The 24,516-nt window shown below is 43.5% G+C and overlaps 2 long non-coding RNA genes across 4 annotated transcripts in view; one reads left to right on the top strand and one right to left on the bottom strand.

Moving 5' to 3' along the window:
* The window catches only part of LOC142663170 (uncharacterized), a 59,869-nt gene extending 51,090 nt beyond the window's left edge, over positions 1-8,779 (bottom strand). For 2 of the 3 annotated variants that reach the window (XR_012851051.1, XR_012851053.1), the window contains exon 1: positions 8,701-8,779. This is a non-coding gene — a long non-coding RNA (uncharacterized LOC142663170). The remainder of the gene's footprint in view (positions 1-8,700) is intronic. The other variant, XR_012851052.1, reaches the window with a different exon arrangement.
* Positions 1-24,516, top strand: part of LOC142663169 (uncharacterized) — a 100,079-nt gene that overhangs the window by 18,340 nt on the left and 57,223 nt on the right. The gene's annotated exons all lie outside the window — the stretch shown is intronic.

The following is a 24,516-nucleotide window of genomic DNA, read 5'->3' as shown; positions in this document are numbered from 1 at the left end:
TGCTTATAGCAATCTATGGAGAGGGGAGGGCAGTGCAGGAGGAGGTATCAGAGAGCGCGTGCAGACAGAGATGTTGCATATAAAAGTCTATGGAGAGGGGAGTGGGAGCAGGAGGAGGGAGCAGAGACACAGACATGACACCCACAGAAGTCTATGGAGGGGGGAGCAGGAGCAGAACGAGCTACACTGCTCATTACTGCTTTATAATCTTCTCCATGTTGGCCGATGCATTGAGGTGTTGGCTGTAACATACATCCTGCCGAGTATTTAGCGGGCTCAGCCCGTGAGCACGCACTATACCCAACCTTCGTGGCTATAACATAACTCTACATGAAATCAGAGGTTTACATTATAGCCTCATAGATTTCTATGGGTGTCGTGTTACTGAATCTTTAAAGCGTTCCTATCTTTTCAAGTGACTTTTTAGAAGAAGCTGCTGTGTGTGTATACATTAGAAATAACACTATTTCTGGCCATTATATGACTTGCACTTTGAATTTTTTAGCAGTTTTCCTCTCTGCAGCCTCTTATCTAATTCTCCGTTTTCTCTGAGTTAGTCTATGGAGACCAGCGGCTATCATGTCTTCTATACACAGCACAGAAGAAGAACATGTTCCATCACATGAAGCATTTCTTCAAGTGAAGTCTACTATTCTGTACTGTGAAACCATATTGGCACACAAAATGCCTACAGCTTCGTAATGCTGACCTGTAGGGACTCCGTGTGTCAGTGTATGGTGCACATCTTTGTCGTTCGCAAGAGCCCTAATATAAATGTCTATTGGATAAATGTATTTCCTTCTTTGTGCACATATGAGTCTTGGATATTTGTAGAATTAGAATGAGGTTTGTGCACCTTTTTCTCTTCAATAAGTTTAAAGGGGTTTTCCAGCCAGTAAAAATTGATGACCTATCAATAGCTGATGGGTCTGGGTCTGACTCCCGGGACCCCCGCCGATCAGCTGTTTTGAAGGGGGTGCAGCACTCACAGGTATTTCATCCTCCTCCCATTCACTTCAATGCAGTGAATGGGGGAAGAAGGCTGCAATACCTGTGAATCGTCGCTAAATGCATGTTGAAGATTCACAGTGAGCAAGTAGAAATGAAAGAGAAGCAGCGCTTGTGCAAGTGCTGCACCCCCAATTTTTACTGTCTGGGAAACCCCTTTGATTAGAGTTTACACAACAAGAAAATAAATAAGTGCAATGTGACCAGTACATTCATCGGGGGTAAATGCATAGTAACAAGGAGAGATGGAGCATCATATGACACAACAAAGAACTGTAAACAGGTATCACAGAGTCTGAGTCAAATCATAGTATAACAAAAGAAGACCTATAAGCAAAGAAATAGAGGGGTTGGGAAGAGAGAAGGGTAGGTGTAAGGGGGCAGTGAGACATCTAGGAGATGGTTACAATTCAGAGATCAGGGTGGTAGGCAGGTGCGGATAGGCGTCCCTGATCCTGGGGCGCCGAAGTTTCTCAAACTTTGCTTTCCTGTCAAGTAAGATAATTGTAAGCTTTTTATTAATAAACATATGATCCATTCTTGACTTGATTTCATCGAATGGGACTAAGTTTTTTTCCAAGAATGACCTATGATTATTTTAGCAGCCAAGAGAACATATGAAAATAACTTAAATTGTGTATGTGTAAGTTCAGAAAGCTTGAGATGGAGGAGAGCGAGTTTGGGATCTTTATGAAGGATTATAACCTTTGGAAAAGTCAGAATAATCGGCTCCAAAATCTAGTGTGATCGTAGGGCATACATGTCACTTGGTGAGGAGAAACTGCGGAAACAGCTGGATAAGCAGGAATTGCATGAGCAATCCAGCTAGGGACTAGATACCACCACATAACTTTATATGCCGATTCCATAATCGTGGTATTTACGGAGCAGTGCGAAATCATATTCCAAATAGCTCACCAATCTGCTATTTAAACAGTTGTTCTCAAATCCCGGTGCCATCTGAAAACATAAAGATGGGTAGATGGCGAGGGATGACTAAGCAGCCATTTATAGTATAGATATTAGACCTCTAGAACTGAGAATAAGAATCCATTTCAGCTTTACAGTGGCGGATTATCATATGGGCGTTTCGGGCGGCCGCCCGGGGCCCGAGGCTCCCAGGGGGCCCATGGCAGCCCGAAACGCACATCATCTCCTAAATCTATTCAGCGCGCTAGCGCTGCTAACGGCTGAAGATGAGGAGGAGCAGGGAATTGGCCGGGAAATAGGTAGGACACGCCTCCCTGACAAGTGCGGCCCGCCGCCATTGAGTAACAGAACAGCGACGGACGGCTGTTCTGTTACTCCAAAGCAGCAAGAGAAGAGCCGGGCGGGCGGTCACCGGCGCTGAGGTCAGTACAGGCTTATCCTCCTGCCCAACTGGTTCCCGACCGCTGGCTGTATTTTTACGGCCAGCGGTCAGGGACGGGTCCTTAAAACCCGAGCCATAGACTTTCTACGGCTCGGGTTTTAACTTGCTGCCCGCGCGATCGGGCAGCTGAATGTCGGGTCTCCGGCTGTCAGTGACTGCCGGGGACCCTGAGGAGAAGATAGAAGCAGCTTTCGCTGCTTCTGTCTTCTCCGATGTCTTCTTACACAGCGTTCAATGAACGCTGTGTACAGGAATAGAGACAGCAGCAGCGGCGCTGTCTCTATTCCTCCCGGTGATCATGTGACTGGTCACATGATCGCCGGGTGCCGTTAGTGGCAGACTGTATCTGGGTCTTACTAGACCCAGCACAGCCCTGTTAGTGACGATCGTCACTGTGAGAGGGCTGATTTCCCCTGTAACTGGGGCTGCTGTGCAGCCCCAGTTACAGTGGAAAAACATGGTGTAAAACAAAGAAAAAAAATATATAAAGTTCCCCAAAGGTCTTTTTTGACCTTTGAGGATCAGACCATAGTAATAAAAAAATAATAAAGTGCAAAAAAAATGTAAATAATAAATACACATAAAATACCCACCCCAAAAAAACGTTCCCCCCGCCAATCATTGTTGTAACGCTAGCGCTGACCCAATTACCCTAATATAGACATGTAATATATTAAAGTTTACGGTAGACAATGACGATCACAAACAAAAGGTCTATTTTAGGGTAAAACTATGTTATTACCCAAAAAAAATAGCTGAAACGTAAAAAAGCTTATTTTTTTACTATTATTTTCAAACTTTATGAATAAAAATTCTAAAATAGCAAAAAAGGTGTGTATAAAAATGATAAAAAAACGAAACCTGCATTGTCTACGGAAAAAACGTCGCAAAAATCACGTTGGTTTTATTTTTTTTTAATAAAAATGTGTGTTTGGTGCAACTTTGTAATTACATTTTATTAAAAAATATTTTCACTTTGAGATACAGCTGCTTTGTATCCTGTATCCGTCAGGTCAGCAGGACTGACGGGATCAGTGAAACGGGCCCTGCTCTAAATTATAATCTTAAATGTGATAGATTTGAGGTGGATCCTGCGTGTCACTGATCCTGTCAGTCCTGCTGACCTGACGGATACAGGATACAAAGCAGCTGTATCTCAAAGTGAAAATATTTTTTAATAAAATCAATCAATTACACTGATACACACACATACTATATATATATATTATATATATATATATATATATATATATATATATATATATTTATAATATAACGTTTTTAAATGTGTACATAGCATTGTGGCACTATATACAAGGGGGAGCGCTGTGAGGCACTATATACAAGGGGGAGCGCTGTGTGGCACTATATACAAGGGGGAGCGCTGTGTGGCACTATATACAAGGGGGAGCGCTGTGTGGCACTATATACAAGGGGGAGCGCTGTGTGGCACTATATACAAGGGGGGGGGCTGTGTAGTGCTATCCACAGTGGTATGTGTGTGGCGCTCTTTATATGTGGGGCTTTTTGGTGCTATTTACAAGAGGGGGAGGGCTGTATGGCACTATCTATAGGGGGCTGTGTGTAACGCTCTACGAGGGGGATGTGTGATATATAGAGGGGGCTGTGTATGGCGATATATGGGGGTGTGCAATATCTATGGGGGTGTGTAATATCTACAGGGGCTGTGTGTGGCACTATGTACAGGGGGCTGTGTGTATGTGGTGTTTTACAGTGTGTGGTATTATATTCAGGCGCGCAGTGTTTGGTGCTATTATATTTAGGGGCACAGTATGTGGCACCATGATAACTTTATTTTCGTTTATAGGTGTGGAAATGTTGGAAAAGTGAGGAGACGTCTGAGTGGCAAATTCTGCAGAAATGAGTCATGGCCGGGAGAAGTCGTCATGAGTGCTGGACCGGATGGAGAAGAAAAGAGGAAAAAAAGTACTAGAATCTGAGACGTCGTCACCTGTGAGTCACTAGATTTATAGAGAATCTGTCACCTCTCCTGACATGTTTATTATAGGAATCCTTGTATTTCACAAAAAGTCATTCTGCAGTCCAGGACTGATAGACAATTCCCCTTGTCAGGAGGTTGTGTCCCTGCACAGTGTGATCCTGTCAGTATGTAGGCACACCGCGCTGTGACAAGGGGAATCGTAACACTGTTAATGCTTGCCCAAAAAGGTAGTGTTAAAAATAGTTACGGTGAGGAAGGGGGGCCCAAGTTTGGGTAACAGCCCAGGGCCCATGGTCTACTTAATCCGCCACTGCAGCTTTATTGCTAAAAAGTGAGGATACCTAGTTCTTGAGCTGCAAAAAGTAAAATAACTCATTACCGGGGATCTGTTTCGAGTTTTGTATATCTCTGAATGAGAGGATCTGAGAATGGGGAGGAGAAAGAAGATGATGTACCATCAGAAAACCATTGGACCACCACCATTTAAAGACCAAATAATTGTCTGCACCTGGGGAGAAAAGTTGGTTATGCCATAGGGAGATGAGGGGTAAATGCAGGGAGATGTGTGCAAGGGTAGGTGTTGGCCGCAGAGGGGTAGGAGTTCATGGTAAGGATTGAATAGGGATTGATGAGGCCTCAGGGATATCCAGGTACACCCAGAGTGGCATGTTTGTGATGGCATGAAACCTATTCAAGGGTGCTATCATAGCCACTTGGTAGTATTTGGAAATATTAGGGACACTAAGGCCCCCATCTTGTTTCAGTGAATATAGGGTGGACCTGGATAGCCTAGGATGTGTGCCATTGGGCACCTTTTTAACGACTCAAATTAGCAAACCAAAAGAATGACCTAAAAGAAATCGGGGATAGTGCACACATAGAGCAGAAGATAAATGACAGTGTAATGGTGTGGGGGGTTCTGGGGGAGGGATATGGGGTTGAGTGGCTGCATATAACATTGATAATGACTTCAGTGTTAACAGACTTATCTTTGACTTTAGTATCCTTTGGAGTTTTTGAAGTTCTGGGTTTGAGATCCTCTGTACACTGGTGCCATTGTGGACAGTCATTTTATGTTCGGATAATGACTTCCTTCTAAGTTTAGAAAGATGTATGTGTAACATCACTTTGTATCTGGATAGCTTGCAGGATTGTCCTACATAAACTAGAATGAATGTGCTGTAACCTTAGGAATTAGATGCAATACAAGTTTTACTCACTCAATCACAACTTAAAGATAATCTATTTGTCTCGTAAATAAATACATACATGGTGGTGGTCAATTCCTCATATAAATAACAACCATTTCTTCTACATGGCACCAAAATGAATGTGCCTTTATCACGACTCTACCCCCCCTCCCCACAAACATGGACGCCCTGCAATTCTCCAGTTTATTTGTCAAAGTTGCATTGGCAATGAAGACGTTAAAACTAGTCCACTCAACAGGGCAGATTTACTAAAGGTGGGTTTACACGGGCAGATATCTGCGATAATTAAAGGGCTTTTCGTGCTTGTTTAATGGCCCTTTACACAGGCCAACGTAAACTGTATGGGGACAAATTATCGTTAACACAATTTTTCTGTCCTTATACAGTTTACATATTGTTGACAGCACGTCTGCTTACAGGGAGATGTGCTGCCGATAAGGTTGATTTTTAGGGCAGCATAAAATAATTAAATTGGCCAACGAATGAGCGTTTGCTTGTTCTTTGGCTGATCGCTGCCCTTCGTTCGTTGTACAGGGGAGTGTATGACACTGACCAATCAGCGTCATGCACTCCTCTCCATTCATTTAGGCAGCGCATAGGGATCCTTTTAGATCGCTATGTGCTGTCATACTAACACATTAACGATACTGAAGTGTTTGGACAGTGAATAGACATTCCACGGGATGTCTATTCACAATCTCTGCACTTCGTTACTATTTTTGTAATAGTTACAGCAGAGCAAAGCATAATCCCATGAGATTACGCGGTAAATGACTTGTTACAGCGAGATTACGCTTTGACGTGTTTATCATGCATGCCCACTCCATCTCTATCACATCGCCTGCGTGTCATTTTCTGCCACTAGCAGCGGACCGGAACCTATCAGAAGAAATCAGATGTCAGGAGCCAGTTGCTAGTAGCGCTCTCACAAGGACTCTGATGCTGGGGTTAGGGGATTCCGCAGAGTCCCGGAGCAGAGCCTATACTGGTGCTCTGCCTGGGACTCCTGCTCTGGGGCAGCCCCTGACAACAATGTCCATATATGACAGTGATGTCAGGGGATTCCACAGAGTCCCGGAGCAGAGCCTATACTACGCTCTGCCCAGGGACTCTGCTCCGGGGGAAGACCCTGACAACACTGTCCATATATGGACAGTGATATCGGGATTCCACACACTGTCCATATAAGGACAGTGATGGCAGGGGATTCCACAGTCCCGGAGCAGAGCCTATACTAGCGCTCTGCTCCGGGACTCTGTGGATTCCCCTGCCATCACTGTCCATATATGGACAGTGTGTGTAATCCCCTGACATCACTATCCATATATGGACAGTGTTGTCAGGGGATTCCACAGAGTCCTGGAGCAGAGCCAATATTAGCGCTCTGATCTGCCCTGGGACTCAGCCTCTGGCGTCAAATTCAGTTTTTGTTTTTTTTTTACCATTCTGTAAGAGAGAGTGTTGTTTGGTATAGCACTGGTATGTTGCAGGTTTATCGTTGGCTCTCACTGATCTAATGAGAGCAGTAAAATGGCAACGGAGATTGTTTATAGCTGGGTGTAGTAGGCGTGATGAGTCTCTGCTGCCGGCGCATTGCATGCTGGTACACAAGCGGTGCATGCCGGGAACTGTATGACCGGAAGAGCAAGACAATGAACACACAAAGGTAAACAAACCTCTCAATGTAAACAAAAGAGAATAATGGTACATTTAAAAATGTAGATAACGATATTCAGGGGGCATTAATAGATAGAATGAGAAGCGTTGCAGTGATTTAAAAAAAAAAAAAAGAAGTATTGGAAAACCCCTTTAAGCCCTTCTTGCCGTAGCTATTTTTCAGATTTTCCGTTTTTTGCTCCCCACATTCCAAAAGCCATACATGTTCGTCAATATAGTCCTATGAGGGCTTGATTTTTGCGGGATGAGTTGTAGTTTTTTATGGCACCATTTATTGTACCATATAATGTACTAGGAAACAGGAAGAAAATTATTTGTGAGGTAGGAAATGAAAAAAAAAACAGCGATTCCTCTATTGTTTTTTCCACTTTGTTTTTACGGCAAACACCGTACAATTAAAACGACATGTTAACTTCATTCTGTGGGTCAATACGATTACGACAAAACCAAATTTATATAGTTTTCTTTTATATTTGACTACTTTTACAAGGAAAAATGAACTGTAAAAAAAAATTGATTTTGTCGCCAAATTCGGAGAGCCATAATTAATTTTTTATTTTTCAGTCAATTGATTTTTTGCGAGACAAGCTGTTGTTTTTAATGCTACCATTTTGGTGTACATGCGAGGTTTTGATCACTTTTTATAAAATTTTATGTGGGAGATGAGTTGACCAAAAAACTGCGATTTTTTATTTTTTTTGGGGGTGGAAATGGGAATTTTTTTATTTTTCTTTTAACTTTAATTTTTGGTGTACATAATAAAAAGCTTTATTTAACGGATTCTTACTTTTTTCCTTCGTCGTCCCAGGGGATTTGAACGAGCATCATTGGATCGTTTGCACTATATACTGCAATACTGAGCACAAAGATGCCAGACCTGGGGGCCTTCATTAGGCCCCCAGGCTGCCATAGCAACCATTGGCACCTAGCGATCGCGCCGCGGAGTGAGCTGTTAGAGGGGGTCGCCCCCATCTTTCTAACAATTCAAATGCTGCTGTCGATAGTGGGATTTAATGGGTTAAACGAGCGGGACCGTGATCCCGCTCGTTACTATGAAGTGTCGGCTGTAACATACAGCCGATACCCACACTGTATGGAGCTGAGCTCGCTCCATACTCAATCCCCCCCCCCTACCCGGCTATATCGTAACTGTATTTAATATGTTGGGAAGGGGTTAAGGACCAAGCGTCCCCCCCGTCCGTCCCCCCCCCCCCCGTTGGATTCATATTTGCATTCAAAGAGTCATAACTTTATTTTTCTGTCTGTTTTAAGGCTTGATTTATGCAGGAGAAGTTGTATTTTTCAATGGTATTTTAAATTATGCACGTATAATTTAATGGGAGATAAAACCTGCAACAATAACAAATGTTGCAGTTTTGCATCGGCAGCGCTGCGGTTCCGCTGCAAAAATCACAAATTGTAAAAAAAAAAAAATTTCGTTTATATTTAATAGAAAAGTCTATACTTACCCCCCTGGTGTCATAACGATGGCTCATTTTCTTGCCGGCTGTTCTCTGTGCAGCCCGGCCTCCAGGGATGACGTTTCATCCCATGTGACTGCTGCAGCCAATCACATTCTGCAGCAGTTACATAGCTGCAGCGTCATCATTGGGGGCCGGGCTGAATGGCATAGCAACGAGTCCCTCGGTTCTCCAACACCAGAGGGGATTAGTATTGTTTTTTATTTTTTCACCTTTGTCTTCTGCAGTAAGGACTTGTCCACACATAGTAGTATTGCTGCAGAAAATTTCTGCAGCAATTCCGCACAGTAGCAGAAATTCAGCTGCGAAAGAACTCCCCATGTCCTGCGTTTTTCACTGCAGAAAAAGGTGCATATTTTGCTGCGCTTTTCACAATGCTGGGAGATGGTGACATCTCCCCTGAAAAACGCAGCAATTCAGTCCAATTTCCTCAGCGGGGATTGACATGCTGCGGTACCAAAAATACGCACCACAGGTCAATTTCTGGTCGGAATTGGTACGCAGCGTGTGGATGAGATTTGTTAAATCTCCCCCACTTTGCTGCTACTGTATTCTGCTGCGTATTTTACGTCCGCAAATCCGGACGGAAAATACGCAGCAATTCCGCTACGTGTGGACGAGTCCCTAACTTTTATTTTCTCCTGACTATTTGCATTTGTACAGCTTGCACTATGGTGAACTTGTAAAGCAAACAGTATTTAGTCATATTACAGCGGATTGTTTGAAACGGCTATATAACCGTGTCCTCCTGATGTGTAAACAAGAGTATATCCGTCTGCTCAACACTCGCGTCACATACTGCACACACAAACCGTTCACACGACTTAGTAAGCAGCAGCTGACAGTGACTAGTAGTAGTAGTAGTGTGCACACGGCAGGAGGCCAGGTTTGCTGGGGTCAGCACAATTTGCGTATAAGACTCATAAGTTGCAGATGTTTTCTATTTCAGGAAACATAAGTGACCAATGTACGCTGTGGTTCTGCATTTTAAATGTATGTGCATTTAAATAGAAGTCACGGTCAGCAGTGTTTTTTTTTCTTATTTGCTCTCTGTACAAATGAAATTGAAGATTTATATTGTGTTAGGTCCCATGCACACTAACGTGCTTTTGCGGTCGCAATTCCCCGTGCAAATCCACGAGAGAATTGCGGCCCCATTCATTCCTATGGGGCCATTCACGGATCGTGAAAACCCTGCTCGTGTGCCCGGACCGCAGAAAGAATGTCTTATTACGGCCGTGTTCTGCGGTCCAGGCTCATTGAAAATAATGGCCGCGGCTATGTGCATGGCCCGCGATTTGTGGGCGGCTCGCGGCTGACAGTCCGCTGCCGGCTGACCCGAAAATCACGGCCGTGCACATGGCTACGGTCGTGTGCATGAGGCCTTATTTATTATTTATTTATTTATTTCAGTTACTTATATAGCGCCAACATATTACGCAGCGCTGTACAGAGGTCCACTTTTTTACTGTCCCCATTGGGGCTCACAATCTAAATTCCCTATGGGTATGTTTTTGGGGTGTGGGAGGAAACCGGAGTACCCGGAGGAAACCCACGCAAACACGGGGAGAACATACAAACTCCATGCAGATGTTGTCCTTGGATTTGAACCCAGGACCCCAGTGCTGCAAGGCAATAGTGCTAACCACTGAGCCACCGTGCCTTACAGGCAGCTTGTTCTGAACTGTTGACATTTCAGATAGAAATGATACTTTCTTCCGTACGCGTGCTCCAATTTTCTTGATAAACCCCAGCCAAGCAAAAGTTAGGAGACCATATCCAGGTATAGATACTTAACCTACAAAAATACTGCAGAAATTGTGTGGCCATTACAGTAATTTGAAAACGGTGTTGATTTGCGGTTAAAACTGCATGTGGCCACAGGTCGACCAGACAGCGGGTCTGCAGTGATATCGGGTGTCGATCAGTACCACAAAAAGTTTTTCTATAATAATGACGAATACGCATGTGAGAAAGTGTATAAAAGTATTTTGGGCCACTGGATAACCCTTTTTAACACTTGAAGTTAGTGTAATATGACCTAAAAATGAACGTAAGATTGTTTTCAAACTTTAGGCAGATTCTCAATTTTAATCTACATTTTTATTTTATTCTTTATAAAAAAAAAAAAAAAAAAAGTTTTTAATAAGCTGGCTCTGGAAGCAGGAGTCCGATATATTCAATGCACGCTTCCTCCTACCGCCGCCAGCTAGGAGTCCGATGCAGCCATATTAAATAATATCTATATATACACACATCCAACAGACATAACCTTTCTATTTTTACATCGATGTAGCTGTATGAGCTCTTGTTTTTTTGCAGAATAAGCTGTAGTTTTTGGGGGATTCTATTAAATATTTCTTTTTAAGGGCCTGTTCCCATCAGCGTTGGGCTTCCGTTTATTGGTTCTGTTCGACCTTTCCTTCGAAGGAACTGATGAACGGAAACCATAGCTTCCATTTGCATTACCATTGATTTAAATACACCGCATTCCAAATGATTATGCAAATGTTATTTTTCGCTGATTTTCCTAAATAGTCGATGCAAATGACAGTCAGTATAATCTTCAAGCCATCAACCGTTGGAGTATAATGTGAATTTTACTGAACAAATCTCCTAATGATAACAGATTTTTTTTTTAGAAGTAAAAAACTCAAAATGCACTGTTTCACATTATTATGCACAACAGAGATCAAAACATTTTAAAGGTTGTAAAGAGAACTAAAATGGTCATTTGTTGAATTTGCAGCATCAGGAGGTCATATTTACAGAAATCAAAAGCTCTTTCAATCCAAAAAAACGTAACAGGCCAAGTTACATGTTAACATAGGACCCCTTCTTTGATATCACCTTCACAATTCTTGCATCCATTGAATTTGTGAGATTTGGACAGTTTCTGCTTGAATATCTTTGCAGGATGTCAGAATAGCCTCCCAGAGCTTCTGTTTTGATGTGAACTGCCTCCCACCCTCATAGATATTTTGCTTGAGGATGCTCCAAAGGTTCTCAATAGGGTTGAGGTCAGGGGGACATGGGGGCCACACCATGAGTTTCTCTCCTTTTATGCCCATAGCAGCCAATGACACAAAGGTATTCTTTGCAGCATGAGATGGTGCATTGTCATGCATGAAGATAATTTTGCTACGGAAGGCACGGTTCTTCTTTTTGTACCACGGAAGAAAGTGGTCAGTCATAAACCCTACGTACTTTGCAGAGGTCATTTTCACACTGTCGGGGACCCTAAAGGGGCCTACCAGCTCTCTCCCCATGATTCCAGCCCAAAACATGACTCCGCCACCTCCTTGCTGATGTCGCAGCCTTGTTGGGACGTGGTGGCCATTCACCAACCATCCACTACTCCATCCATCTGGACCACCCAGGGTTGCACGGCACTCATCAGTAAACAACACGGTTTGAAAATTAGTCTTCATGTATTTCTGAGCCCACTGCAACCGTTTCTGTTTGTGAGCATTGTTTAGGGGTGGCCGAATAATAGCTTTATGCACACTTGCAAACCTCTGGAGGATCCTACACCTTGAGGTTCGCGGGACTCCAGAGGCACCAGCGGCTTCAAATACCTGTTTGCTGCTTTGCAATGCCATTTTAGCAGCTGCTCTCCTAATCCTATTAATTTGTCTGGCAGAAACCTTCCTCATTATGCAGAGGCGTAGCTAGGTTCTCCTGCACCCGGGGCAAAGATTCAGATTGGCGCCTCCCCCCAACTTATTTCCCGACATCTCCGTCCCCTTCGCCATGTTTTCTTTCCCCACCAATCAATGCGGTGTAATTTTTTTTCACAATTTTTTTTAATGTAACGCGAGTATAAAAGCATTTCTACATTTTACAAGCGATATAGTTCTATAATGTAATTAACATAAAAATAAATGAACAGAAAATAAATTAAAGAGGCCACACACAGCCCCCTGTAGATAGTGCCACACACAGCCTGCTTCCCCCCTAGTAGATAGCGGCACACTCCCCCCCCCCCCCCTTGTAGATAGTGCCACACACAGCCCGCTGCCCCTTTGTAAATAGCGCCACACTCCCCCCCCCCCCCCTTGTAAATATCGCCACATTCCCCCGTTTTAACCCCTTCCCTCTTTAGCCACTTTTGACCTTCCTGACAGAGCCTCATTTTTCAAATCTGACATGTTTCACTTTATGTGGTAATAACGTCGGAATGCTTGTACCTATCCAAGCGATTCTGAGATTGTTTTCTCGTGACACATTGGTCTTTAAGATAGTGGTAAAATTTGGTTGATACATTCAGTATTTAATTGTGAAAAAAACCAAAATATAGTGAAAAATTGCAAAAATTAGCATTTTTATCAATTTAAATGTATCTGCTTGTAAGACAGGCAGTTATAACACACAAAATTGTTGCTAACTAACATCCCCCATATGTCTACTTTAGTTTGGCATCGTTTTTTGAACATCCTTTTATTTTTCTATGACCTTACAAGGCTTAGAACTTTAGCAGCAATTTCTCACATTTTCAAGAAAATTTCAAAAGGCTATTTTTACAGGGGCCAGTTCAGTTCTGAAGTGGCTTTGAGGGCCTTATATATTAGAAACCCCCAATAAGTCACCCCATTTTAAAAACTGCACCCCTCAAAGAATTCAAAACAGCATTTAGAAAGTTTCTTAACCCTTTAGACGTTTCACTGGAATTAAAGCAAAGTAGAGGTGAAATTTACAAATTTCGTTTTTTTTTTGCAGAAATTCATTTTGAATCCATTTTTTTTTTTGTAACAAAGTTTCAACAGAAATATGCAACTCAATATTTATTGCCAAGATTCTGCAGTTTTTAGAAATATCCCACATGTGGCTGTAGCGTGCTTATGGACTGAAGCACCGGCCTCAGAAGCAAAGGAGCACCTAGAGGATTTTGGGGCCTTGTTTTTATTACAATATATTTTAGGCACCATATCAGGTTTGAAGGACTCTTGCGGTGCCAAAACAGTAGAAACCCCCCACAAGTGACCCCATTTTGGAAACTAAACCCCTTGAGGAAATTATCTAGGGGTATAGTGAGCATTTTGACCCCACAGGATTTTTGCAGAAATTATTGGAAGTAGGACGTGAAAATGAAAATCCACATTTTTCCCAATAATACGTAGGTTTAGCTAATTTTTTTTCATTCCCACAAGGACTTAAGGAAAAAAAGCACCACAAAATTTGTAGAGCAGTTTGTCCCGAGTAAAACAGTACCCCACATGTGGTCATAGACTGCTGTTTGGACACACGGCAGGGCTTAGAAGGGAAGGAACGCCATTTGACTTTTGGAGCTCAAATTTAGCAGGAATGGTTTGCGGAGGCCATGTCGCATTTGTAGGTAGTGAAAATGAAAATCTACATTTTTTCAAATAAAATGTAGGCTTAGCTATATATTTTTTTTCATTTCCACAAGGACAAAAGGAGAAAAAGCTCTACAAAATTTGTAAAGCTATTTCTACCGAGTAAAACAGTACCCCACATGTGGTCATAAACAGCTGTTTGGATACACGGCAAGGCTGAGAAGGGAAAGAACGCCATTTGGAGCTCAAATTTATCAGGAATGGTTTGCAGCGGCAATGTTGTATTTGCAAAGCCCCTGAGGGGACAAAACAGTGGAAACCCCCCAAAATTTACCCCTTTTGGAAAATCATGCCGCTCAAGGAAATTATTTAGGGGTATAGTGAGCATTTAAATAAATGATCCAATTAAAAATCCATGGATGTGTGATAAACTTTGAAGCACTCCTTTATTTATACACAGGGCAGGTTTGTCGGGGCAGGGTTCACAATGATAAGTTGTGTCTCGTCTTCTCCCCCTTTTGTAACAGACTTTGCACCTTTTTTGGCTCCTTCCCTTTTTACCAGTGGGGGGGATTTCGCCGGGAAAGTGTTGCCCTGGTAAAATACGTGGACCATCGCATCTAGAAGTACTGGGGCCCTCCCCTTCCTGGTTCCCAAATACAAGGGCCTTGATAACCACCTCTTGAAAATTAAGGAATGTCCCTGTCCGGCCTGCACATTGGTATAGCACGTAAGCGTTATAAAATGCCATCTGTACCATGTGCACGGCCAGCTTTTTATACCACACCTTTGTTTTCCGCATGGCACTGTATGGCTTTAGTACTTGATCAGAGAGATCAACCCCTCCCATGTACTTATTGTAGCCGAGGATGCAGTCTGGCTTGGAGGTCATTGTGGGGGTACCTCGGACAGGTACAGAGGTGCTGCCGCAACCATGTATTGTGGTCAACATAAGGACATCCCTCTTGTCCTTATACTTGACCAGCAACAAGTTATCGCTGTGTAGTGCCCTGCTTTCTCCCTTTCTTAGTGGTTGCGCAATCAGATATTTAGAGAGGCCTCTCTGGTTTTTGCGCACGGTGCCGCATGCTGAAGTATTTCTGGTGGAAAGGCATTTAAATAGTGGGATGCTGGTGTAGAAGTTATCCACGTAAAGGTGATAACCCTGGTCCAGCAGTGGGTGCATCAAATCCCACACTATTTTCCCACTAACTCCCAGGACAGGTGGGCATTCTCGGGGTTCTATCCTGGTGTCCTTCCCTTCATAAACCCTAAACCTATAGGTGTACCCTGAGCTGCTCTCGCACAGCTTGTACATTTTAATTCCGTACCTCGCCCTCTTGCTTGGCAGGTATTGGCGGAATTTTAGTCTCCCCTTAAAATGTACAAGGGACTCGTCTATTGCTATATTCTTTTCGGGAGTGTACACTTCAGGAAATTTGGTGCAGAAATGATCAATGACTGGCCTGATTTTGAAAAGGCGATCGTATGTGGGGTCATCACGGGGTGGGCACTGTGCATTATCACTATAATGCAAAAATTTCAGAATGATTTCAAATAGTGTCCGGGTCATTGCCATGCGGTATAATGGGGTGCTGTATAAAATGTCCGCACTCCAGTATTGCCTAATCTCTGGCTTTTTTACTAGGCCCATATGTAGAACAAGGCCCCAAAATGTCATCATTTCTGCTGCCTCTATGGGGGTCCACCTAGCAAATGATGAAGTGGGGTTTCGGGCTAAAAATTGCTGGGCGTATAAATTTGTTTGGGCCACCATTAAATTAACCAAATCCTCAGAGAAAAAGACCTTGAAAAAGTCAATTTCCGTGAGGCATGCAGTCTCTAACCGAATTCCTGAGCTTCCTGTGAAATCCGGAATGTGAGGCTCATAATTATCAGGGGGTGGGTTCCACACAATATCACTAATTTGGGGGGTTGCCTGAGCTGATGCCCTGGGGCGCCTTTGTGGGGGTTCCTCATCACTGGATGAGGATGATGAGGAGGAGGTCAAGATGAATGGGGCAATTTCCTCTTCTCCCTCGCTGGCCGATTCAGTGTCAGAGGCCAGGATGGCGTATGCCTCCTCAGCGGAGTAGAGCCTTTGGGATGATTGGGACATTTTTATTAGGGGGGTATGTAGTGCTTCAACACGTGTAATAATTTATTTTTAGAGGTGGTTGTGTGTTGTGCTTTTACACGTGTATATGAAATTTATTGAGAAGAAAAAGAAAAATTCCTGACTACCTGACACTAACAAATAAATAACTAACTCTAACTATAACGCTGTAAATTTACTCTAAAACTGTCGCTACGCTATCAAAAATTTAGTGAACGGACTGAATGTCCGTCACTAAACGGACGCTGACTATAAGATATAAATTTATACTAAAACTGTCGCTACGCTATCAAAAATTTAGTGAACGGACTGAATGTCCGTCACTAAACGGACGCTGACTAGAAGATATAAATTTATACTAAAACTGACGCTACGCTATCAAAAATTTAGTGAACGGACTGAATGTCCGTCACTAAATGGACGCTAACTATAAGATGTAAATTTATTCAAACTGTATAAAAAAATATATAGCTATAACTTCTGCTATATATTTTTTTTACAAAACGGTCCGCTACTCTAATGCTACTCTTTTTTACAGTTTTATAAATAAAAAAAAGGCCAGAAAGAAACCTGCGTAAACAAATTACCACTGAGGCTGATTATTAGACTCCGCACTCAGTAGCCGCAGGGCGGTCACAGTGATGGCGGTCACTGATCAGCACTCAGTGGCCGCAGGGCGCACACAGGGAGGTCTAAAAATGCAAAAAAAAAGTAAGTCCTGTGCCAAAAATTGGCGGTCAGTGATGGCGGTCACTGATCCGCAGCCGCAGGACGAAAGAGGGGGAGGGGGGATGGGGGGGAGGGTACAGGGATAAGACGTTTAGGAAAAAACAAGTGCTGCTGCAAAAAAATAAATCAAAAATCAGCAGCAGCACAGATGATGATGATGACGGTTCACTCTGCAGCAGGAAGCCGTCGGGTGAAGACGTCACAGCAGGATCGCAGCACAGAAGGCCTCAGATTCGGTAAGTTGGCTTCACAGACGGTCACACCAGCTCTGCTCACCGTTCCTAACCGGAATGAGGTGGGCAGGGCTGGTGAAGGGTGTTTCAAACACCCGCCATGGCTGCGATTGGTCGGTCGGTGCAGACCGACCAACCGTAGCGATCGGGGGGCTGGCATCACCGCCATTTTTTACGTGGAAGATGGTAGTGATTGGTGCTGTCCTAGACAGCACCAATCACCACCATATCACTGTGCCCTGTGGCACAGTAATAGGCTAAAGCCGCAAACGGCCGGAATTGGCCGGTCTGAATTGACCGGCCAATGGCGGCGATCGCCGATGCGGGGGGGAGGCGAGACCCCCCTGGGCATCGTGTACAGATGGCCTGCTGTTATGAACAGCAGCCATCTTTACTTTAAAACCTTCTCATTTTTTTTTATAACTGTTTTCCCGTTTGCCGTACATGTACGGCATTTTGCGGGAAGTCAATGCTTTCCATGACGTACATGTACGGCAAATGTCGGGAAGGGGTTAAATAGCGCCACACTCCCACCCCTTGTACTTAGCGCCACACTGTGAACAGACCGGTGAGCGGTAGCCTACCGCTACCACTCTCCGCTCTGCCTGGTGTGACTTACCGGAGAAGCCGAGGAGGTCATGCGGCGCAGGCAGCGGCGGAGTTCCTTCTGACTAGGGTTGGTGACAGCCAGGGCCAGCCTTAGCTTAGATGGCGCCCTGTGCGGGACTCTCTATTGCCGCCCCCTACACAAACCAAAAATTAACCACATATATGGACACACTGGAACATATATACTGTACATACATAAAGACAGATATTTAGACATACAGGCAAATATACATACACACATCTGGAATATATACATACAGGTAAATGTATAGACGTAGACACACACACACACACACACACACACACACACACACGCAGATAAATACACAGACAGGAACATATACAAATAAATAAAAGGCACAAATATACAAGCACAAAGACACATTCACAAACAGACCCATATATACCCACACAGGCACATATGTACACAGCACAGATAATGTAGTAGTGTTACCTGCAGTCCTATGTAACACCACAGATAACACATTGTGCTAAATTACAATCTCAGCTCTGCTACACAGTACAGATAATGTAGTAGCTGTTACCGGCGGTCCTATGTAACACTACAGATTGCACACTGATAACTCTCTGAGTACAGATAATGTAGTAGATATAAGAGACACGCACACGCACACACACGCACACACACGCACACACACGCACACACACGCACACACACGCACACACACGCACACACACGCACGCACACGCACACACACACGCATGCACATGCACACACACACACATACACATACAAACAGAGACACGCACTGTATACACACACACACACCATGTCTCCTTGCTGACAGGTCAGGAAGGGCTGTGGGCGGAGCTTCCTCCTCTGCTTCTTGGCATGTGTAACTTCAGATGCTGGGAGGCTGCAGCACGGGAGTGGACCTGTCCCCTGACCTGAGTCATCTGACCTCATGTCACTGATGTGAGGTCAGGTGACAAGTCAGGTGACTGGACTGGTCGACTCCCTGGCCGTCACAGACCCCAGTCAGAACGCCTTAATTTCCTGGCTCTTCCTAAGCTGCTGCAGGTGTCCAACATACGGGGCGCCTGTCAGCAGCGATCAGCTGCTCTTCGGCGCCCCCCCCCCCTTCCCTTACGCCCGGGGCACATGCCCCGCTTGCCCCCCCCTAGCTACGCCCCTGCGTTATGCCTTTGTATGAACGAACCCGTCTGCTCTGAATCCGCCACAAATCTTTTCACAGTACAATGATCACGCTTATAATTTCTTGAAATATCCAATGTTTTCATACCTTGTCCAAGGTATTGCACTATTTCACGCTTTTCGGCAGCAGAGAGATCCTTTTTCTTTCCCATATTTCTTGAAACCTGTGGCCTGCTTAACCAGTTCAGGACCGGGCTATTTTGCGCCTTCAGGACCAGACACCGTTTAACCGTGTTAGTTAAATGGCTATAACTTTTTATTTGTTGGGCTAACGACGTGATTTTTGCGATGTTTTTTTCCGTAGACAATGCAGGTTTCTTTTTTTATCATTTTTATACACACCTTTTTTGCTATTTTAGCATTTTTATTCATAAAGTTTGAAAATAATAGTAAAAAAATAAAGCTTTTTTACGTTTCAGCTATTTTTTTTGGGTAATAACATAGTTTTACCCTAAAACAGACCTTTTATTTGTGATCGTCATTGTCTACCGTAAATTTCAATATATTACATGTCTATATTAGGGTAATTGGGTCACCTCCTTGTGAAAAAAGCAAACGAGCACCTTTAGAGGCAGCCGCAGCAGTAACATGGAGGACATTTAACAGCAGTAATGAGCAGTGTAGCTGAGAATCCAGCAACTAGAGTGAGATATAAGGCTTCATGCACACGAATGTAGCCATGTGCACAGCCGTGATTTTCGGGTCGGCGGCCACGGAGTGACAGCCGCGAGCCGCCTTGCAAATCGCAGGTTGTGCACATGGCCGTGGCCATTATTTTCAATGAGCCTGCAGAACACGGCCGTAATAAGGCTTGCCTGTTCTTTCTATGGTGCGGGCTCCTGGGCCATGCACGGACCGTGAAAACCACGGTCCTGTGCATGGCCCCATACGAATGAATGGGGCCGCAATTCTCCCGTGGATTTTCGGGGGAATTGCGGCCGCAAAAGCACGTTAGTGTGCATGAGGCCTAACACTAAGGCCTTATGATCATGTGCGTTTTGCGCGCGTTGCACTTCCGTGTATTAGCTGCGTGGCTGCGTGATTTTCACGCATATGCCATGCTTATGACACGCGGCTTTGAAGTTTACAAAAAGAAAATGCTTTTATTTTTTCCTTCATTTCTTTATCTACTGTTGTGCGAATCACGGAAGTGCTTTCATGTGCCGTGCGCGATTATCATATATCCCCTTTGACTTCAATGGGTGCGTGGTGCGCGAAAAACGGCCAACTATAGGACATGTCCTGAGTTTTACGCAGCGGAAATATACGCTGCGTGAAAATCACGGACTGTCTGAATGGACCCATTCACTAACATAGGTCCGTGTGAAAATCACGCGCGTATCACAGGCGTAAAACACGTTCGTGTGAATAAGGCCTTACACAGAGATGCTGCTGCAGGTTCCTGGTCTCACTCTGCCCCACCCCACCCCTCTCCATAGACTTCTGTTGGCATCTGTAACCTGATCCCTGTCAGCTGAGAATTAACCTCAATTGAGAGTGATTGATCAGTGCAGGACGGAGGGGGAGAAGAGCCTGATTAAGTAGAGAATAAGATATATTATTACAATTTCTTATATTCGCTTGTAGTATTGATTTATGCCAAGTTTGTGGAAAGGTTAGTGGGAAATTTTAGCTCTGTATGTGCGAATTGTATATTCTAAAATGAATCCGTACAGAATTTTGAATCTAAATACAAAATAAAAAATCTACAAAGAAAAATCCCCTGGCAGGGTGAAATTATCTCTCTTGCCATTTTTCACCTAAATCCCCTCCCACACCCACCTGTAGGAAGATATTTTTCTTTAACATCTTCATAAAACACTTTAAGAAGCAATAATTATCTGCCATAATGGTTTAAGCATAGATGTGGCTAAGAAAAAAACCTAACGGCGGCATAGTTACTATTTAATTAGAGCCAGAATTCTGACGCATGTGCTGTTTTAGTTGCTGCACTCGACAAGGAGCGTTTGAGTGGAAAAGAGGTGTGGCTTAAAATGCTCTACCACACCTTTTCTCGCCTTGACCACTGTAACTCACTATTAATTGGCATGCCACTCAAGAAAATAGCTTTGCGTCAGTTCATTCTGAATGCAGCAGTCAGGTTGATCTCTCTGTCTAGTAGTTGTACTTACACCTCTCCTTTTTTGCACGTTACACTGGTTACCTGTTTTCTCCTCCTAGCCTAGAAAGTACTTTGTAATGCTGCACCTTCATATGTCTTCACTCTCCTCTTCATCTTCCAAGTCATCCTCCCACTCCCGTCTGCAGGACCTCTTCCGTGCTGCACCCGTGTTCTGGAATTCACTGCCTTGGACCATTATATTTGCTCCTAACATTCCAAGTTTTTACAGTGCCTTCAACAAAGTCTATGTCCCATAACTAGAGTCCATGGTGCATACAAAACACAGATATCTGTACTCCCCTCTGTCTTCATCTAGCTAACCTTGTCCCATCACTCTGCACTTGATGTCTGTGCTGGCTCAGATACAGACTAGATAGCTGGTTCATGCAGCATTATTTATATTCCCCATGCCAACACAAGGGACTTTTCCACAAAATTAGCACCATGTACCTATTGTCACACCGACCACTGCTCTTATGGACAGGGCCCCCCCTCCTTTTTGTCTCATTTTTTGTTCATTTATTTTTGATACTTTGTTACTTTTCCAAGTATGAAGCGTTGCAGAATATGTTGGCACTATATAAAAATTATCATCCCAGTAATCATCTGTAATTATTGGGGAAAGCGACCAGTGCGTGCGCACTTACCCTGTGGCACCCATTGAATTCAGTGGATGACCGTATAATAAATCCTTCCAAATTGAGAGCCAGTTTTTGCAATAGCTAATGGAGAGGTCTAAAGTGAGGGACTCCTTCCCTTTCTATGGCATACATATACCCGAACAGCAACAACCCCTTTAATGCTTAAATCTAAGGGCAGAAAAACTTGTGTTACGGCAGATTTATATTTCTATCGTAAATGAAATTATTTTGCTTAGAAATCCTGATGAGAGTTGAGGCTAGTTATCGTAAATTGTCAGCTCTTAATTTATACAATATTTACACTGCAACTTGAATTATTTGTAAAGAAAAATATTGCAGCAATTCACAAACATTATGCCTCTTACAAGAATCTAAAAACTATTGCAGACAGACGGGACGTTTATTCAAACCAGTGATGTTGCAGGGAAATGTGATCTACCTGCTTTATATGTTTCTCTCCATTGCAAAGTCTTATATTTGTAACTACCAGTCTGAAAAATATTACTTTATCCAGCTACAACAATACAAAATGTACAAATCCTTTCGCCTACTTTTACACTGCTTTCTTTCTGTCTTTCTTGGTCTGGTTTTCCCGAAATGATCTTGATATGTTCTCCACCCTCCCCCCACTTTTCATAATTCCTGGCTTTTTCAGCTCCGAAGGAAGGGCTGGCCTGTTTGCTTATTGGAACTGGATTTGGCTGCTTCTGTCTTCTACAGGAGGCTGCCAAAGTGGGGATCTGTATGGTAACAGAAAACAAAAAGAAAAGTACCCCTGGCAAAGCTGTTATCAATCATCTGGAAACTTGCTGAGTGTGCAGATCTGTGATCTCCATTCAGAGTGGGGGAGAGTTTTCATCTTGAAAGTGATAAGGGACGTCTAGTGATTGCTTATAGTATTTTCTGAGCTGAGTAACTTGAGCTAATGTTTTGCTTTCTTCTTCTTCTTATGCGAAATTAAAATCAACACTTTTTTTTTAACTCCAATTGTGGTATTACCTTAAAGCCCTATTAGACAGAGTGATTATCGTATGAATTTTTGTATAATCGTTCGAACGAAAGAGATAATTGCCATGTGTAATAGTGTGCAACGATCGAACGACGAATGATAAATCGTTGGGTTTTCGTAGATCGGCCACATCTACCTGGGTAAAAGATTTTACTTAGTCGTTGCCACATCCCCCTCGTCTAATCACAAATCTTCCAGTCGTGAGCAGCTCAGAGATGAGGCTTAGGCGAAAGAGCAACGATCGCAGTAATGACTGAACAGCGACAATCTTTAGCAAGTATTGTCACAGGTAATAGACCGTCTTTTGAATGTAAACGACTCGCTAAATGATCATTCGTTGCTTGCTCATAAAGGACGAGCGTAGCTAACCTCGGACGTGAAAACTGCAGTGCGGGGCGCGTTGTCACGGATACCCATAGATAGTCTATGAAGGTATGCGTGACATGCAGTAAATTTCGACATGTCCTATTTTTTTCACGGACCCTTCACACGCTCTGTTGAAACAATGGTCGTGAAAACGGCCCCATTGAAGTACATGAGTCCGTGTGACGGCCGTTGTTTTAACTGCCGTCATATGGACTACATATACGCTCATCTGAATGAGCCTTTAGGCTGGATGGACACGAGCATGTTCAGTCCGTAAAGGACGGAACGTATTTCGGCCGCAAGTCCTGGACGGAACACACTGCAGGGAGCCGGGCTCCTAGAATCATAGTTATGTACGACGCTAGGAGTCCCTGCCTCGCTGCCGGACAACTGTCCCGTACTGTAATCATGTTTTCAGTACGGGACAGTAGTTCCACGGAGAGGCAGGGACTCCTAGCGTCGTACATAACTATGATGCTAGGAGCCCGGCTCCCTGCAGTGTGTTCGGACCGGGACTTGTGGCCGGAATACGTTCCGTCCATTATGGACCGAACATGCTCGTGTGAATCCAGCCTAAGTCTCTGTAATCTGGAAGTACTGGTAGAGATATCTGGCGGTTGCTGTGGGGATTGTTCTATAGATTTAAGTAATGTTTTATTGCACTCTGTATAATCTAAGTAAGATATGAATAAAGCTGTCTGTATTTTTACTATTTGAACATGATTTAGTGGTTTGAACGATGGTATGCTGTTGATCTTGTGTTGTTGTTTTGGACTACTGGAAACTGGCTCTACAGGTCCAAACATTTGTCAAAAATAAATTTGGGCTGCTAATGCAACGGCCATCATGGTTAGGATCATCAGAACATGTCCCATGTGAGGGAAAAACAAACCGGATATTTTCCGTGTGAAATAATTCCAGTTATAGCAAAATAGTATTTATTGGGGTTAGTAGGTAAATGCCATCATAATAGTTATAAACTTAGATGTGGTCGTTATTCGCTAGATCTTGTGTGTAAGAGACACGTAGGACCTGCTCTCAACCGAGCCGTCAGTTCAGTTGAACTGACGGAATCTACTGAGATAGGACAATACAGCTTCTATATTAAAAGTAACACTGGAATACATTAGTATATATTATATGCAAAGATGAGTGCACCTTTAGTAGAAGCCATATAATCCGTACACACGGTCTTCCAGTACGCACACAGACTTTCAATGGCTCATTCATGATTTGAACATCTTGTTTTTTGATACTTAAACACCTGCATTTGGTGATCCCAGGGGACAGGAAATATAGGACACCTGGTGTAAATACTAAGCTCTAGTGAATAGTACATGCTGTTCTTATGTAGAGTGGCAATAGTAATGTATGCGTGTGCGCTTGTCAGTCTGTTTTGTAGAATTCGGGATCATTCAGATGAGCGTGTTCCTCGTCCGTGTGCTGTCTCTTGAAATAACTGACAGCACACGGACCCATTTATTTCAATGGGGCTATTCACACAT

Source organism: Rhinoderma darwinii, chromosome 11 (genome assembly GCF_050947455.1).
Source record: "Rhinoderma darwinii isolate aRhiDar2 chromosome 11, aRhiDar2.hap1, whole genome shotgun sequence".
NCBI classification, from domain to species: Eukaryota; Metazoa; Chordata; class Amphibia; order Anura; family Rhinodermatidae; genus Rhinoderma; species Rhinoderma darwinii.
This window is presented reverse-complemented; position numbering and strand designations above follow the sequence as displayed.